General features: G+C 45.4%; 1 long non-coding RNA gene across 1 annotated transcript in view; it reads right to left on the bottom strand.

The window, feature by feature from the left end:
- Positions 1–17,378: 17,378 nt before the first annotated feature.
- Positions 17,379–19,874, bottom strand: part of LOC139999241 (uncharacterized) — a 39,557-nt gene continuing 37,061 nt past the window's right edge. The window contains exon 4 of the long non-coding RNA XR_011804570.1: positions 17,379–17,535. This is a non-coding gene — a long non-coding RNA (uncharacterized lncRNA). The remainder of the gene's footprint in view (positions 17,536–19,874) is intronic.

Genomic DNA, 19,874 nt, shown 5'->3' with positions numbered 1-19,874 from the left:
CAGGAACCCCCTAAGCTGAAGACTTAATTCGGAACAATTTCATACCCTGTACGTGCCGAGGCACATCTAGCTCAGCTACCTGCACTGCTCCGTTCATAACAAGTGTTCTGATGCTGTCCTCGCTTTCTGACACTTGTGTCCCAGCGCTCTCCCTGAGGACAAGCAGCAGCCCTGTGTTCTAGCATCTCGGCTGGCCCCCCGCCTCCTCCCCAGGCAGGCACTGCCCAGGAGGTCAGCTCGGTACACCCAGCCTCCTTCACCCAGGCTGGCTGCAAGTCAGCTCTTCCCAGAGCCCTGCCTTTGGCTATGATCCATTCTGAAAGCTATCCCCAAAGGTAGTTTTAGTTTCTTGCAAGCAGATTTGCCTTTGGCCCAGAATCCTTGAATTCAGCAATTTCCTTCTTTTGTTACTGCAATACGCCCTCAGCAGGGACCAGCTCGTGGCTTATCCTCTGTTAGCATGCACGGCCACTTCCCCATTCACCAGGACATTTAATTTCTCTCTGCACTGCTGAAAAGCTTATTATTTGATTTCCAACAACACAAGTCCATACACTAACAGTTTATGGCCAATTCTATTGCTTCACAGGAGCCTGCCTTCTTCCAAAGCAAGGCAAAAATTCCTTTGTTTTCCCTTCTTGCTCCCAGTTTATTTACCTGAGCTTGTAAAAGCCAGCTCTTTGTGCTTATGACACGTTATTAATACCTCAGTCCTGGACACCAGGCCACTTACGATTTCAACAGGTGAGGAGACACGGGAATTAATCCTTACCCCACTGGAAGCACTCAGAAACTTGAGCACTTTATAAGGGAAAGGCTCGTTAACCCCTGCAGCCAAGGCAGAAGCCTTGCCCATTTCTGGCTTCTGCCGCCAGGAATTCCTGCAGCTCGGAGCCCCTCTCAGCTGCTTCCTGCCAGCAGCCACCTGCGAGTTCCCATTATAAATGCCACAGACTGGTCTATCCTGCAGCACATACCTTAATGAGCTGTGTGCTGCTTCTCTTCAAACAAGCTCTCCCCCACGCACAGCTCCAGTCCCACCTTGCCTCCTCAGCCGTTAGCCAACTTGAAATGATTTCCAGGGCAGCTCGTCTGTGGCAGGTACTACTCTCTTAAGATCCTTCCCAGGTCTGTACTTTCATCTCCTGATTTCTGGGGCTGCTAGACTTCTAAAGAGGGAACAGCTTTTATTACCAGGCATACTGAAGAAAAATTGATTTTTGTTTGTCATTACTTCATTCTCAAGAAGCTTGAGAATACGGCTCTTACCTGCTCCTGTTAAACTGTCCCACCTTGGATACATTAAGCTCATGATTTTCCCATAGCTGTTATTTTCCTCATTACCAGCAGGTTCATTCAGCCATTTATTATACTACAGGCTTTGTTTATGGAGGCAACAAGATCACATTCCCCCTTCCTCTGTTTCCTATACCTTGTCCTGACCACCTGGCATCATCCCTAACCCGTAGATGTGGTTACATTCACACCACCTCTCAATTCGCATCCAAATCAGGACTGTGCCCTCAAAATACTACTTGGAGTCAGCTACTTTCTTATTATATGCACCAAGGCAAGGAAGGCAGACAGTGAACAAGCATAAAGGACGAGGCAGCGTAGCTGGGCAGCTCAGTTAGCAAAGCACGAGCTGGTAGCATCTCAGAGATGGGGAGAGCTGTTCAAGCATCCCCTCACCCCAGAGGTAAAGAAGAAAAAAGGTTGCAGTAGTGCATCTTGCCAGGCTATGCACATTGTACATAAAACACAGTCAGACATAGGTCAGAACATTTGAGCTCAGTCAATTAGATTATTAGGAAGCAAATATTAAATTATGGATTTTTAAAAAAAAGTCAAAAAACAACTTCTAAGTTACTTGCTTTGGCACAGGTTTCTGATGAAAGGCATGCATTTATAACCTGTCTACTTTCAAAAACACCAATATTTTCCTTTTTCTAAATCAGTTTAAGTAACTGATTTAGTTTTCAGCTACAACATCTCGAAGTCAAATACATAAATATTCCTTGGACTGCGAGTTTGCTTTGGTAACCGGTAGATACACATTCTCTGTATTACATTCAAGCTCAAAGTGCGCTACAACACCTAACTTGCTAGAAAAATCTCAGCTGAACCACAATACCAGAATGCAGTTCATTTAAATGTAGTAACTGAGAATTATTCTGGCTTTGATTACCAGGAAGACAGAAATACAGAGAGAGATGTCAGCATAGCAGCTTAAGGGCATCCAGTCTGCGGAAACAGGAGCTCTCTAGCAAGTCTTGCCATTATCCCTAAGAAAATACATTTCAGCCTCCCTGGAGTCTTATTCATCCTCTTCACATCTGTCTTACAAGTCCAGGTTTAGAAGTAGTACCAATGATAAATGAGATTTCCCCTATGCTAGTTCTCCTCCTCCCCAAACTGCTATATAAATCTAAGAAAGAGGTGCTCCCCTTCCATCCCCAGCTTCCCCCGTGTTTGAGCTACAAAAAAAAGCATGCAAAAACTGCAGGAAAGATATTAAAGTGCGTAACTTCTTATACTCACCATACCATAGACTGTCCGTCCACATTATTTCTGGCAGAACCACAACATTTAAGGGGCGCTACCCACTTTCTAACCATTGACAAAGCATTTCAACAGTGCCCACAGAAAAGCTCTAATCGAAAGGAACATGCAAGGCTCAGAATGAAGTCTGAGGAGAAACTAACCTCAGCCACCTTATTTTTCTACTCCATCCTTTTTAAAGATGTTTTAAAGATGTTTTGTTATGCTCACAACATCCCATTCGCCTTCCTGTCAAATATATTTTTCTTCTAGGCATCCAAGTCCAGGAGCAAGGATCCCAGTGCAAACGTGCAACACCTCCACACCTGAAGCACAGCCTGTGGACACGGTATCTTTTTTCTGTGGAGACGGGAGACCAAGTCCTGTAGCATCCAAGTCCTCCTCCAGAAATCACAGCTTGCAGAAGGCCAGCGCTACAGATTTAGCCCAAGGTCAAAAACATTTTTTTGCAAGTTTAAATAAGTTATTCAAATTTTCAATTTCTGGTTTTGCAGCATAAATCCCTTGTCCAGCTGCATTCAGGAGTTAAATACTTGCAAGAAGCGCCATGAGTTGGAAGGCTGCAGGGTATAGGATCAATTACAAGAGGACTCTTCCTTCTATCTATTATTACCTGTATCCCCCCCAGTTAATGGAGGAAAATAAGGAAAAAAATGGCTTCAGTACAGGCGTGAAGTAGCAACCACATTTATGCAGGCTGCAAGAGCTGCTTATCTACTGCAAACTGGCCTGGAACACGAAGCTGGTTTCACACAGGCCATGCACAGCTACCACACGAAGCCTTTCCCTTCTCAGCCTTGGAGAAGCACAGCTTGGTGAGCAAGAGATTTTGCCTGACTGATAAGAATGAGACTAAACTGCTTCAGAAGAGAGCAATCAAGTCACTAAGCCTGTCAGGTTGTTAATTCCGTGCTGTTCCACTGTTACATTTTGAAAATGGACTCAGAACTAGTTGATTTACAAGAGCAATTCCTTTCAGTATAATATTAAAGGATTTTTTTTTAATAAAACACTGAAAAGTTCCACGTGACTTGTCAGCAAACACGTGCTTTGAGATGTTTGCATACCCATCACAGCATGCAAGGAAGGAAGATTGCTCTGTAGGCAACAGCAAGGCCAGAAATTAAGAGTAAGAAACTTCTTACTCTTTATTTATATATTTAACTGAAAGTTGCCCTTTCAGAAATCCCCCATATGACAGAAGTGGCCCACAGGTAATTATCTCAGACTACACACAGCCCAAAAGCTAGACAGGTTTGTCAAAATGATTTTTTGCTCTTACGGTTTATCATCTTGTTGTGAAGATTTTATGAGAAAAAGATTAAACCACTGCTCTGATGTGTGCATTTCATTAAGCTTCTAATCCTTAAAGAGTCACTAATGCAACTAGCCATTGAAAAGCATTAAATCATAGTTCAGGCATATTGACCAAAATAATCTCCTAATTATTTCAGAATGGAGCAAAGCACAGAAGCTGTACTGTAAATTACACTCCAAAACTCTTTTAGGCTGTCATACAAAAGAAAATGAATAGAAAGGCAACTTTGATTACTTTTGGTATGCGTGAATATGGAAAGGCGAGAGACGTACCCAAGGAATTCATTCAAATTAGATTGGATTTCAAGGGTCACTCACTATTCAGCAGCGTTCAGTTCAGTGTCACGTGGATGGGGCAGGGGATGCTGCTTCTGCTGCAGCACATCAGCTGTTGCCATCACACTGAAGAACTAGAAGTGAGCAAGTGAATCTCAGATGCTAACGAATTATTAGTAAATTCCATCTACTTCCGAAGAAAATCACCCAAAAAGCACAGCCAGTCCATCACAAAACCATACAGTTTGGAGAACACAGCATTACTTACTTTAATTTCTCTGTTTGTTTCTGCTTTGGCCACCAGCAGGTGTCCAGAAGCACAGCTGAAGGCATTTCCACGGGCTGCAACTCGCTCCTGACTTCAACACCTGCCACTTAAGCAGCACACCTCTGCTAGCATGCCCCAAGACACAACCAGCAGATTTCAGCCCTTCCACGTCAGCTGACGACTTCTGGTTTCCAGAAAAAACTTCTCCTGCCTCTGCCACACACTCAAGGAAATTTGCTGAGGAGTCGTGAGCAGGTAGCAGCTCTCACAAGTAATGCAAACAGTAATCCAGTAAGGAAGGCTGTGACTGATACAGCTTCATATTCAATGCTGAATTTACTATACCCTATGTGACTGTAGTCATAAATCTTTCAAGAAGAGCTTGCCTCGTAAAGCATGCTTTTGAGTATAATATTTGCAATTTAAACACTCAATAGACCAATAATAATTCACTGTCAACACTTATAAATCCTTTTGAATAACTCACATTCTCATTATCAGAAAGGATCACTGGAAAGATAAAAAAAAAAAAGCTACACACAAGCAAGATGAAGTCCCTGAAGTCAGAGCCTCCGCTCACAGCCCAACTTCCACATCTTCGTTACATCTTTGACTAACATTTTGTGGTGAGCAAGGCCCAGGACTGCCCTCCAAACGAGACACACGCAGCACAGTCGGAACAAGCAACAGCTTTCTGGACCTCAAGAGCTTTGGAGTCTGAACACCACTTTTTCTTTGAACAGGCAGCTGATGGGTGCAGTTCTAAAACCAAGGAAATAAACCCAGTAGAACTGAGTAGGCTTTTAAAACGAAGCCTGCTTTGTTTTTAACCTGGTTTAACAACTTCCAGCATTGGTGCCAACCCCATAAAACACCCTGTGTCTCCCAGAAACTTTGTTATTTAAGGCTTGTTTCAGCATGCTCCAAGGCCACCCAGGTTCCCCAGGCCTCCCCCTCCCCTTGCCCAGCTCCCCCAGCCCCTGCAGCCTCCTCTGCCCCCCTCACCCCGCAGCTCTCCCCATGAGGACAGAGACATCCCTTCCCCAGGGGCTCTCCTCTCCATTTACTCCCCTGCAGAAATACCACCCCCAACAACCACCTCTATCCCCCCACACCACCAAACAAGGCCGTAAAACAAATGCTGTCCATCACAGCGGGCTTCAAACAGCTGAACTGCTACTGAAATTCGCAGGAATTGTAACGGTGCTGGATGGACAGGGATTTGAGTTTAAGAAAGGGAATTCTGTGATGATCAAAAGCAAGTTATTTTTACATATATTTTTATCTTTGCTTGTTCTCTACGCTTTAGACCCCATTGGTCTTTGCTGCAGGCTATGTTTTTCTCTTTAATTAACCAAGCTGACCTGGAATGAGTTAGAGTGATATTTCGTTTCCTTCCAGCCTGCTTTCATTTTGCTAAAATGCAATATATATATACACACATGTAAGTAGCACTGGGTACTAGCCCACAAGTTCACATCAAAAATAAGGTAGGCAAGACAGGATCATAAATCAGACAAGGCTTTGAGGCAAGTTTACCTAGACCTTTCCCTTATTGCATGCAACCACGAAAAAATAAAATATCTTTCAAGTTGAAAGAGTCAGACTCCCATAGAAACCAAGTTACACTAATTAATTTTTCTACAGCATCAAAAGCACAAAACTCCAAAGACAAAACAAAATGTAAAAGTTTTAAAACTTTCTCCTCCAGCCTACCATAGTCCAGGTGAGTTCTTCTCCTCCTCCACAGGCTTGGCTTCAGCTCACTGCTCTCCACACTGCAACCGAGCCAAACCAGCTCTTCTCAGCTGCTGGGGATTTATTTCCTCTTTCCCTGATTGCAAATACCTGTCTCCCTCTGCTCTCTCCTTGATGCGATTTGCTCTCCTGCCCCATACGTGGCCTCCCCCAGCCCTGCAGGGCTGACCTGTGATGGAACAACCGCATCCACCTGAGCACACCACGCCTCTACCCACACAGGCAAACAACCCCGTGGTGTGGTTTTCTGTTTTCACAGTGGTCAGAGAAACCTTGTGAAAATCCAGGGGGGAAGTGCAAACAGATTTTCTTTCTTGTATCACCATGGCTTGGTAACAACTAAGGGCTTCTTAGCTTCTGCGCTCTGGCAGGATCTGTCAGTAGGCCATCTTGTAGGCTACAAGGAGAAACATTCACCACAAGATTACTGCCGTCAAACCTTTACCACACTATGTGCTGAAACTCAGCTTTCTACCAATGGAGGTCTCTTCGTGCCCTGGAACCTACCAACTGGGGTGCCTTCCAGTGCTCAGATGCCTCCTGCTAGGCCTCATGCCATGATGGGGACTTCTTGACCCAGCTATCTCCTTAACAGGCCACATCATCACAGAGTCACCTAGGTTGGAAGAGACTTCCAAGATCACCTACCCCAACCTCTGACCTAACACTAACCAGTCCTCCACAAACCCTATCACCATGTCATATTTTAGAAGAGGTGCTGCTGCCAGGACTGTACAGAACATTTTATTTCCGTTAGGTATGAAAATAAGAGGCAGCTCACTGCTAGAAGTGTTGAATTCTCAGCGCTTGGGGGCAGCTGGCCTATTTTCTGCTGGTCTAGCTCACAAACATTCTTCTGAATGTCTGGTTCCCCGAGAAGGGTGATTTTGCAAGCCTCTCAGCAGCTGCAGAGTGCCTCTGGGGCACCTGTTGGTGAGGCTGCAAGGCAGGTGGCGATGGCCAGCAGAAGGACAAGGGGCTGTCATCTACACCTCTGACAAACCCTAAGTGCTGGCTGCTGCACCAAGCCTGCTGAAGCTGGCGAGGGAGCCTCACCCAGCACCCAGAGGCTGAAGTGCAGAGACAACAGCAACTCTTTGGACAGCCAGCAGGGTGCTCAAGTCAGGATGACAGTCACCGGGCACATTAGGAGGGTGCCTGATTATCACTCATTTAAAAAATTGCAACAATTTTAAAGGATGGATCCAGCCTCCAGAGGCCCCATATTTTGCAGTCTAAGGTTATTTTGTGAATTCTTACCTCAAGGGAGCAGAATAAACAGCTGCAGTGCCTACAAACCCCAGGGTCAGTCCTCATTGCCAGCGCCTGGGAATCTCCTGCGGTAGGAGCCTCACTAAGCAGATAAAATGCAGGTGCTGTAAACAGCTGGCCCAGGTTTGCTCGTCCTCTATCAAAATTCTCTTGTTCAAGCAAGTACCTGTAGACCAAAGCAACTTTACCAAGGCAGAGAATTTAGGTATTAATAAGTAGCTGCAAGGGTATTCACCATGCCTCATTTAGCTCGCAGAGAGCTCTTCTATAAAACTTGGGCGATTAAAATATGATATGATATATGATTTATTCTCATCGTGCAAGTCACGAAAGTAGCACACAAATGCCAGCTGATACACTATGGCTGGCACTGAAATAATCAATTTTGCAGTGTATTGCTTTTATGAAGGCAACTTCCCATATTCCACAGATATATTAAAACAGAAGGTCACTCAAAATACCTGGTATTCCCTCAGCTGTTTTTTTCCTTTTTTTTTTTTTTTTAATATTTTTTGACACTGAAATCTTTCTTCTTTGCCTAGGCGATACTAAGGATGTTGCTTGATTGTTCATCTCAATTCCAAATTTATCTAACGAGATAGTGACTGGAGTATTTGCCTCTGTTCCTAATAATGCCATCTGCTCAGTGCATTAGCTACAAGCAAGAGTGTGCCAGTGCAGGTTAGATTCCATTTTTAGTTTTTTATATTTTCCTTATGCCCTTTATTTCCTCATGCTTGTCAACCTACAGTTTCATTATTAAATTGCTCATTATTACAACTTCTGCACATGACCCTAAGCCTACTGAAATCAGTAGCAAAAGCCTTGAATCACAGCTCTGTGTTGCAAAAACATACAGCCCCTGAGCTCTGGGGTTGCAGGTATGCTGTTACCAACTTCAACTGTTGCCCAAAGCAAAGGTGCCCGTCACATTTTCTCCAGAACCTTTGACATTCTGCTGCCCTCCACCAACACCAAGCAGGCTGTGGCTGCATCCTTGCAGCTGAGAAACAAGGCACGAACTGGAGTAAAGCTGTGCCAGTGCCAGCTCTGCCCAAGGGACTGGCCAAGGCTGCGAGCTGCTGGCCCAGGGCAGCATTGAAGCAGTGGGTGCCATGCTCCCCCTGCAAGCAGAGAGAATGTTTTCTCTTTGAGCACAGGTTCAGTATGCTTTTTACCGCTTTGTAGAAGAAAATCCAGTTTCATAAAAGTTCGAGTTTAATATCTGCTGCAGGCCTGCAGGAGCTATTAGCTGATAATTCTCTAAGCTTTTGCTGTAGACTCCCTTACCAGCAGCACCGAAATTATCAAATTATAGCGATATGATGGAAAACCTTTGCCGCAGCAATGAATTTGTCTCTCAAGAGAGCTGGACACAGTTACTTACCTTCAGTATTCACATGTGTATTAAAGATCCTTCCTTACAAACAAAAGTCCAGGGTCTCTTTTATACAATTACAGAATAACCAACCTCCAGAGACCACCAGTCCTTAAGACTCTTCAAATTTTTAACATTAAAAAAAGAAAAACAGCAACATCAACAAAACCACCTAAAGTGCAAGTATTCTTTCATCTGCTCTTTAGCTTGTGCTTTGATTTGCAGGCTCCCTGACTATACCACATATACCCAAATGGGTGCTTTATTTGTTCATAACCCCTTTTGCTGTTATGTGCCCATGCACTGGCCTTCTGAACTAATAAAATGGTCACGCACTTCTCTGTCATACTCCAAACCTGCTCAACTATCGTGGCCAAATTGCCAATGCCAGTGCAGCATGATTTAGAATCATGTTAGGAGGGTGCCCAGTGCTCCCCTGCGAGGGCAGAGAACTCGTTACGCTGTGTGAAACTTCCCATGATTTCCTTTGTGTACTTTCAGCCTCTGGGAAGGATCTAGCTATATGCTGGAAAATGTCATGGGTACCTTGAGAGCAAGAAGATGTGTTCATGCCCTCATGGTTTCTGTAACTTTATAAAATTTTTGAAGAGCAGAGGCTGTGCTTCCACAGGCGCTGCCTTGATCTGAATGGGTTGTTGGTCCCCATGTCATTTGTCACGACTGAAATTACAGAATCCTTTTATCAAGAGGTTTATATAAGGATTTATCACTGAAAAAAAAAAAAAAAAACAAATACATATAATGGAAACCTTATTAAATTTATTTGGGGAAATAAATTGATTGAAACGATTCTTTATTGGCCCAAAAGTACATGTACAGATTAGATCTGTGGAGCTCTACTAAAACAGAGAAAGAACATCAGCAAAGTGGTTAAACAGCGTAGGAAGAATTTCATTCAAATAGGTTTTAGTCTAAAAGCTTAAACTAAATGTCACCCCAGATCTCCCAGCTAGGCAACCTTCAGGAATTTCCCAGGCTGAAATAACGAAGCACCAAGAACATGTTTAGATGGGAGAGAACAAAAGTGTAAGTCAAGCAAGTAAAGCAAGCAGTTACTCCTTTCTGTGCATCCTCCAAGATGTTAAAAATAGGTTTTCCCTTCCTAATTTTGAAATGCAATCCTTAGGAGGCTCCAAAGACTGTAAATCAAATTTCCAGTGCTCTTGCTATACGCATTCAAACAAACTCTCCTGGCTCCTGCGGAGCATTTATTAGCAGCGCAGTAGCTGCCTGCTTGCTGGTTCAACGAGCACGTGGTGAGCTGATGGATCGAATGCCACAGCACCAGGACTTCAGGGACACCAGGAAGCCAGGCAAGCGCTGAACTTTGAGCTTCAGAAAGCCCTCCTGAAACTGGAAGACACAGCTGTGAACTGTGGGATCAGAAAAGGAGCCAAGCAGCTAATTAAAGAAGCTCAGGGCAGTGCAGCAGGACACACTCTCAGGGTGTTCACCAGCCTGGCCCCATCTGACGCCGCGCTGCCGGGGCAGGCAGAGCTGAACCCTCTGCCCAGCTCCGCTCTGTGGTGCCACGACTGCGGCACGGCACGTTCCACACCCACAGCTCCGTTCTGTTCTCCCAGCAGACAAAAGGTCTCAGTGAAGGAAGTGCTGCTTTGCAGTCACCGTTCACCACATTTGGGGTGCACGAGTCCTTTTTACTATAGTTTTTCATGGGCTTCCTGCATAGATTTTGCTCACTGCTGCAAAACCGAGGCTTTACTAAACTGCAAACCCCTGATAAGTTCTGCACCAAGTGAGAGAATTCTGCACACAAAATCCTGTATTTTCCACATGGAAGAGAACCTACAGAAAAAGTACTGCTCACTGGACTGCGGCTTTCTGCAGCGTACTTTCTGACAACATGTCCCACCTTGCAGCACCTCAATAAATGCATTTATCTATGGTATTTTGTTTCTTTGTGGGGAGGAAGAAGGCTCCTGGGGCTGGAGGAAGGTGCTGTGGAAGGAAAGCAAGCTGAATCCTCCTGCCAACATTTGCGTCCCTCCTGCAGGTCTGTAGAGCCGGGGTGCCCCAGGCAAGGGATGCTGCCCCAGCCTGGCCCCTGCCCTCACCACTCAGAGGTGGCTGGTGGTGAATGGATTGAGTTAGGGCTGTTTGGGTGCTGCAGTGAGGATGCTGAGCGGTTTATGAGCTGAGACATAGCTCTGCGGACAGGGATAACTCACACTGCCACGTGCACACCGAGCACGAGTTATCCAGGCCAGCTGCAGGCCCATGGCTGTCAGATCAGCCAAAGCTCCTGGCATCAAGCTTCTGTCCTATGCGAGGCTGCTTACGAGTGGACAGACGGCACCTCGCTCAGCACCAAACCTGCTGGGAGATGGCTAACTCATTAAAAACACCGTGAAGAGGTGCAGTCCTGAAGGCAGGGGCAGGGAGCGAGGAGCTCTGTCTCCTTTTCCAGCGCCGCCCTCAGCCCTCGGAGCAGCGCAGGAGGAGGCCTTCATGCTGCACGAGCCACAAATCCTGCTTTAGACGAGGTATGGCGACCTTTAAATTAGCAAGAAGAGGGCCAATAACTCCTGAGCAAGTCTGAAATAGACATGCTCAATGTGGGGAGCAGAAGATGCTGGCTGGGTCTCAGCTCCCCACCCTCTCTATGCCCCTGTACAGAGGCAGCACATCCAAACCCCATCCACACCTCTGCCCCTTCCCCCTCCACGCTAACGCTGTATCTCTACAGCTGTCAGTCCCAATAGAGAGAAAACAGCTCCCACAGTACAAACATGCGTTACATGTATTCATTTTGCAATGTATATAAATATATATATGTAGATATGACTGATAACAACAAAAAAAATAATCAAACTTAGTCATAAATTATAACAACAGTGCTGCCAACCGGCAGCATTTAAGTCACGAGTCAGCCCTCACAAAAACATGAGGTATTATCTTTCAGAAAAATAATACATGATGAGTTATTTATCTTCTGCTTTTCTGAATCTCTAAAATGCATTTAAATCATATTTTCAAGCTTTTGTTCTGAATCATGAAGTAGAAACTTACTTTTAGGGGGAAAAAAATAAAAAAGCCAAGTTTCTCAGACGGCATAACTTCAGTAACAGGCACTTTGTGGGAAAAAGCCCAAACAAATATAACTTGTGAACCATATTAAAGCTGCACAACGTGGCAATACGTCGGCATAACGGAGTATTTTTATGCCAAAACAAGTGTGTGTGGCAGGGTAAACTCGACCACCACCACGCTGCCCTTCCTGCTTCCCACATCGACTCTTGGTGCAGCCCCAGCCTATATTCTTTGCACAGCTCTTTGTGGATTTATTTTTGAAGGAAGCGCTCAGGGTCAAAATCTGCCCTGGAGCAGTATCTGCAGAGTTGCATTTACAGATTGCACTAACTAGGTATCAGAGCTCCGACACCAGAGATAGTTGAAAGTCATCGGAGAAAAGGAGTCTCCTGCTAAAAGAAAATTAATGTAGGAGGGCAGAGGGAAAATTCATTAGCTGGTAGCGAAAAGAATAATGGGCCTTGGAGTTGATTCTTCAAGCTTTTTCCAGCATCAGCAGCATCAGTAAGTGGCAGTTGCAATATTTAGGGAAGAGCGATTCTATGGGGAAATGTTTCCAGTTTTGAAATCTGCACATCAGTAGCTGCACGCGACTGCCTTCGGGAGCCTTCCCTGCTGCCTTCTATCAGGATGTGGGATTTGATCTCACGAGAGTCCCTCGAGTGTAATTAAAAGCCTGAATTCCTGATCCTGCCTCAGCTTGCTAAATGCAGCAGGTTACATGTCTGGAGAGAGAAACACATTTCTCAGGAAGGACCCAGAAACGATGGAAGGGACCATGGCTGACCACGGCCACCCCCTGTCGCTCTGCTCACCCACCACTCCTCTCTGAGGTAGCCCCAAACAGCTGGAGGCAAAAAGGGTTCTTTTCCTTCACCTCTTTCTCTGCGCCGAGTCCTGCTTCTGCACATCCGCACCAAAGCCAGGACCTTAACTGCTGCCCCCGGCTCTGGTTTCTCAGGCAGTTCATCTGGAGCAGTTCTCTGGGGTGACTGAAAAGCCCTGCTTTCATTCCAAAAGTTTCTAGCTTGATCTCATCCAAATGATACAGCAGTTTCGATGAGCTGAGGCTCAAAGCAGAAAGCAAATAGAAGCATGGAAATATGACTGTAGAAATTGGCTCTTTTAAAGTCAGCCCAGGTAGTCTGGGTTTCATTACTTCTAAAGGGTGTGTAGCTGATAATACTGTATCATGTTTTTTCTTGCAGAGAAATAAGAAATGGAAAATAAACCTGTAGCAGTCTCCACAATGGTCTAGCTAAGATTTTCTTTACTGCGTTAAAATAAGCTAATGCAGTGAAACAAAAGAGGAAAAAAAAAAACAAACACTATTTGCTCAAATAATCCCCTTGGCTGCAGCACAATCTTTTTTAAGGAAATCCAATGCTGTAAATAACTGGAGTAATTTCTCAGGAGATTAAAGAAAATAAGCTCACTTTCCTTCCTGAAAGAAAATAAGCTAAAATATCATTGACAGACGGCAATCTGAGGCTGGAATACCTTATTACAGACCGATGACACCATTTTCTCTCCCATATTTACAAGTGTGCTGAGGTGCCTTTTATACAGCTGGATGGGAAGAGCCTGTTTAGCCAAGTGCCGTTGTTTGGCTTGCTCTCCCCCTCCTCAGAGAAGCACACTCGCTGTAATGTTGCAAGAAGTCTGAGATCTGCAAAAATGAGCCCCAGCCAGGCCAGGCACAGCCCAGCTAGCACAGCACACCCGTCCTGCACACCCACCTGAGCCCCGCAGGGCCCCCGTGCAGCCTGCCCCGAGGCTGGCCAACACGGTGACACGAGCAAGGACCCTCGCAGAGCATCACAGATGCCTTTTTGGCAGCAACCCAAGCAGTGACCGAAGCCAGGATGCAGGGACAGTGGAGGACCATGCTGACCCCACTGTGGCTACAGGGGTTTTCTTCCAAAGACACGTTTCATTTCTACTTTTTGGTTCCACAGACTCATCAAGCTGTACTAGAGAGAGAAGGGCAGTGGGAATGACAGGGAGAAAAGCCTGATTTCAGCCCAGTTGCTTAAGCTAAGCAAACAAGCTCAACTGACAGTGACAGCGAGTCCTCCCTGTCCCCAACCCCGGTCTTCCAAGACCTCCGACCACCTCATCCACATACAACAAGCGTCAAAGACGCTAGCTCCTACGGCACTCATTAACACGGGCAGTCAAGGTTAGGAAAAGCATCCTGCCGCTGACCATGTGAGCACCTTATATACATGCATCTTGTCCTATAGTCCTACAGGAGTTCCTGCAGACAATCTCAACTATTTTGCATGCAGGGATACAATTGAAGTAGTAGACACAGCTCTGTACCCAACTAGCTAAGCCTCTAAATCTCAAATAAAGCGGAGGAAAATTCCTGGCTTTGCAGGATTTTGTCTCCTGGGGTTCATAGCGTCCTTATGTACAGCCATCCTTGGGGTGCTGTTGCACTCGCAAGCATACCAAGGAATGCTATCTAGAAGATGTTCACAGCTGGAGGTAATAGCAAGCAATTGAGGTCCAAAATAGGGAGGCATACATGGGAAAAAAAAGTTACTTCTGCTCTTAACTGACCAGGCAGAAAAAGCTGGGAGGAAAAGGGCAAGTCATTAAATCCAAATCTTGGCTGATAAAAGAAGATAGCTGTATCTTTTCTTGCAGGATTTGTGAGGAAGGAAATAAGAGAGTAAAACACATTTTCAGCACTGCTGGTGTGTACCATCATTGCAATTATTTTGCAAAGAGGCATCGTAGCCTAAATAAATACTGCACTAACTTTGATCATGGTCCTTTTAATTTGTATAGGTTCAACTGTGCACTAAGGGCTACGGGCACAATTATTTTCAAAGAATACATTCTCTTTCATGAGACCATATACAGGATTTCTTTTGCTTTTGTCCCAAGGATAATAGAAAATAACAGAAGCTTGACATCATAATAGAGTTCAAGTGCCTTAGCAGTATATCTACTCTCAAAGAATTATAAAAAAGCTGAAGCTAATGTACTTCTCTGTGTGCATGGCACAGGCGGGCCATTTTATAGCTCTTGCAAATAACCAGGCTGTTGCCTCTCTTGTCCATCAGTCGAGGCAGCTTTCACAATGATATAATGCCGTTGATTCAAATCCCATCAGCTGCTGTTGCCTAATTATACAAGCCAAACAAATCCAGACTGTTTAAGGTAGAAGAGGGAGGTGGGAGGGAGAGCTGCTATAAAACACTGAGGGAGAACTGTCTCCTCTTTTCAGACATGCGGTAAAAGCAGCAAGTTCTTTTCCCCTAAACCAGGAATACCGCGGCCATGATTCCACAAACCTATTTACTTTTCTTTTCATAATGTGCCAGTCTGCACGCAATAAAACTGTCAGGCACAACTCAAGAGCAATAAATATGAGGAAAACTGTTATTTAACTGGCCAAGAATCATCTGTACGGCATCGCTGCGTATTCAGAGCAGTGCTCTGGCAAAAAGTCATTTTGCAAAATGACAATTTGTGTTGCATCTATTTTCATCTCTCCTCCCATGCCCGTTCACTCCAGTTTCTTGGCAGAGGAAGGGAGATTTCTTCCTCACCTCCGCTGCTAACAAAGCAGGCGCTGCCGCTGCCCAGAGCACTAACACAGAAGGAAGAAAAAGCAAAGGGCAGAAAGCTGCAGGGCTTCTGCAAAGGCTGCAGAGGAAGCACAATGGGAAAGTTCCTCTCTATTTGAGCAGTCTCAGATGAGATACAGAAGCCTAAGGATAACGTATCTTCATAGGCAAAGGGAATGAAAGGCTACAGCTGCAGCGCACAAGAACCTCAATATGCATCTGCTTCAGCCACAGCTACTGGAAACTGCTAGAGGCTGGGGTCCCAGGCTGAAAGAGACAGAAAAGTCTAAAATTGGGCTGTTGATAACCCACCACCACCAGGTCTGTACATTCAAGCACCTGCTGGTTCTTCTGGACCAGCCAGCCTCTAAGAAGTATTTACTTCATGCAATCTCTGGTAAATAAATCTCATCATGCCCACCAAAAGCACAACCTAAATATGGGATTCCTATTTTAAGCTTCTCTGAAAACACAGCTCACCTTTCCAAGATGTTCATTTCACAACTCAGAGGGATAAAATTGTTTAAAACAATTCTCATGTAAGCACTTGCCTTCATACCCTGGATCTCAGTGTAAAACCAGTACAGACTGCAAGGCTTGGGGCAGGCTCCAAGAGGTCCTGGTGACTCAAAAAAGGTCACCCTGTGCCCAGAGACCTCAAGAAAGCTGAATGGGGAGAGGCAGCTCCTGGAAGGAGGGAGCACTTCTGGTCGCTCTCCTGCTTGAAGCTGCTGCCAGGTTTCCTACCCAGCTGGTGAGCTCACCACTGTTGCACCATCTCAGAGGCTTTTTAAGCCCCAGAAGAACCCAATGACAGGGTGCCAGTGGTGCAGAGAGCCGCACTCCCCTTGAACTTTGCTACCCATCTTCTCAAACTACCAGCTGCCATCGTGGGCAGGGGGCTGTCGGATGGAACAGTGAAAGAAAACCAATTACTGGGCTTTGATCTCCTGTCATGCTCCCAATACCGCTTTGTGACTTGCTCTTTTGAGCGTCTCCAGGGGGTTAAAACACGGTGCGCTACCTGGCCAGTCCCCTTTCATGAAAATAAATGGATTCCTGAAAAATCCCGATGAGCAACACTAGGTTTAACAGCAATATACATGGGCAACAACTGCCCGTCACACAGATCTGGAAAGAAGCCCCACCACTGAGCAGTTCAGGAATCATATTTATTTATGCTCTGCAATTACCAGGCGATACAATTACTAGATAAGTTGTGTTGTATCTATGGCCACAGACAGCCAACTGCGTAGATGGGCTGGAGATACACGGCATTTGATTCGGGACTTTTACAGCCACTTGGCAGGCTTGTTTTGCTGTGGGAACATCGGCAGCCCTATAAATAAGTTATTGATTTTAATTTGCAGACAGAATACTGTTTAATCTGTGCAAACCGCCTCCTGTTCCACCGTATAAAGTCAGCAGAAGGAAATAAAAGTATCAAATATCTGCTGAATTGCACTAGGTTAAAAATCTGCCATCAGTGACATTTTACCCTTTGAAAACAACAGCCAGGCGCTGCATCCCATTGGCCTAAAGTGAGTTATTTTGAGTGTGGCAGCAGTCAGCCCCATCCAGCCTCCCCTTGGGAAGGCTGTGGGATTTGGATGGTACCAAATAAACCAAAGAGCTGGGCATCATTTTGGCTTGTCTGTGGGCTTTCTGTGAGGCTGGGGGCCAGCAGGGCTGACCGCCAGCAGGACCAGTGCTCCTGGAGCAGTGGGGGCGTCTCGGAGAATCCCCCTGGGTCCTGCTCAAGGGAAACTTTCAGGACCATGGCTCGCCTGCTTTCCCTTGTGGGCTTTTTTTTTAATCCTTTGATGCCACACAGTAAATTACTAAAACAGTCACTAGTGACCAATTAAATGCTCTTATTGCTTTGACTTATGATTGTGTGTTACTTGGAGTCAAGCTGGAGTTGGGCACAGGTCCATGTCGGTGGCAGGCTGGTGCATCCCCGCTGTGACACCCCCTTCCCTCTTCTCCAGCCAATGCCAGCCATTACAATACAGTGTTTTCAAGTCACCTCACAATTCAGAAAAGTTCTGTCAAGAAAAACATTTTCAAATTAACCTTTGAAATTATGGCTGCACACAGCCTTTCCCCTACTCAACTCATGGAGCGAAGCCTGTTTCCCCTGAAATTCTATTAAAATGCTAGCAAAATAAACCCATTACAGCTATAACAGCTCAAATTAATGTCAACATGTCAGGACATATGTCTAATTTCAGTTTGGAGACTTGAAGATTGGGATCCTCATTATGGGCACCATCAGCTGTTTCCAAACAGCCTTCAGGTCTGGAGAGATTCATTTTAAATGAGGAACATCAAGGCAGAGCAGACAGAGCAGTTCAGCTGGTGCATTAATTTCAGTCAGTTTGCTCAGGCTATGATTATCATCACTGTGAATTCAATAATTTCCTCAAACTTGCTACTGTTGCAGTTTCATCAGCCTTTCCACACATCTTTCTTCTCCATGGGAGACAGCAAGAAGCAGCACACGCGGTGGCCTTCAGGTGGGGCAATGAGAGCGAGGACCTGGGCAGAGGGGCACAGGGCACCCACTCCGCCGAGCTGTCACGGATCCGTGCCCACCGAGTCAGCTGGCAGCTGTGATGGCTCGGCACAACGGGACCGCTGATGAGGTCCTGCTGAGCCGAAATGATGCTGAAAATTGAACCGAAATTATAAAACTACTCAAATTGCATGTTCTTTGGTGAAATACTAGAACACTAATCTATATGCATATTGATTCCAAGTACAGAGAAAAGGAGGGGTGAACTTGTATGACAACAGTATTTGGAAACTCCAGTTGGTATTGAAAGCCTTTGCATTGGCTGCTATATAAACGCGAGGCGGCAGACAGGTCTTTTCACACTTTTCCTGCCATGGAGGTTCAGATGACACAAAGGAAGATGAACAGGAAGGGAGACGGGTGGTGGTGACGTGAGATCTCAGAGCTCTGCATACCCGCAGCATATGCACGACTTGATTCTTCACGCAGCATGCTTATAATCACAGCTTAATCTTTCCTGTTCTGTCTGTTCTGAATTTTATAAGCTTTCTTTTTTTTTTCCCCAATTCTTTCCTCTTGATATGCAACTCTCAAAAAAAAAAACCAACAAAAATCAATTCTCACTTGTTCTTCTCTGTTGCCAGTGTCACCCACTGCTTTCAGGAGAGGTCTTGTTTTTCCCAAGGTTATAAGCATTGTATGCTTCCGAATACAGGTTTCCAATTTTTCTACAGTTGAGTCCCTGTATTCTCAAACAAAATAGCACCTCTCAGTTTTGTTTTGTCAACTCCTGAAATTAAAAGAATGACCTTTTGGCACAACTGAGGCATGAGGGCAGACTGCAGCACTGCCAGTACTCTTCAAAACTGATTTTTCTTGTTCTCACCAACATTTCAGTTTTTTTAAATGTAAACCTGAGAAATGCTGATGAGTTCAAAACAAATCTCACTTGAAACTTCTCACAGTGAAGACAAGCTTCTCAGCAAGTTTTTGAGCAAAGCCCATCAAGACTTTGAATGCATACCAGAGAGAAATATAATACATATTAGGAAAAAAGAGAATATCTAAAGCCTTCATCGAGACGATTACTCTTACTGGAAAACTTCTGAGTAACAGACAGAGTTTCCTTGGGAGCAGAAGGACAGGTCCCCACATAGCAGGGACACCACCAGGACCCACTCCAAGCACTCAAGAAGTACTTGCAGCATGTGTGCATGTACACATCTGCATGCTTATATAGGAATGCCGAAGGTCAAAGGAAGACAAAGAACCTCCCTGTCTACTTGAGTCTTGATTATCTCCATGGAGTTTATTGGGTTATTTGACTCAAGCTCTGAGGAGCTGACTGCAGCCATCTCCCTGATGGATCAGCAGTGGGGAAGGGGCATCCATGGCAATAAAAAGCACCCTGAACTGCACTCAGTGCAATTCCCACCACAGTTCTGGTGGGCATTGAATTGAGTAGAACAAGGGGATTTAAGAACAGCTTGCCCAGAATATCTGACTTGAAAAACTTTTCCTGGAACAGCTCCAAAGGTTTCTTCAGAGTAACCCATCAGCAGCAAATTCACAGGTAAGCTTCAGGTGAGATGGTCAAGGTAAGCGACAAACACAGTTAACAGGCCACTACATTTCACACCCCGTGCTGGGTAGCAGATGAAGCGGGACACCGCTTTTGTGCCAGGAGCAGAGCACAGGGCAGCCACGATGCTTTCCTCCACCTCGCTCCAGGAGATGAGCAATGGACTATAACCCTTCCCTGGACGTGTTGTCTTCTTCAGAGTGTCCCCTGCACCAGCCTTGTGCCCTTGGTAAGGGCTTCGGAGAGAGCTCCAGTGCAGGTCCCAACCCTTCCACCCCCCCCCCCGA

Source organism: Anas platyrhynchos, chromosome 21 (assembly GCF_047663525.1).
Source record: "Anas platyrhynchos isolate ZD024472 breed Pekin duck chromosome 21, IASCAAS_PekinDuck_T2T, whole genome shotgun sequence".
NCBI lineage: Eukaryota > Metazoa > Chordata > Aves > Anseriformes > Anatidae > Anas > Anas platyrhynchos.
This window is presented reverse-complemented; position numbering and strand designations above follow the sequence as displayed.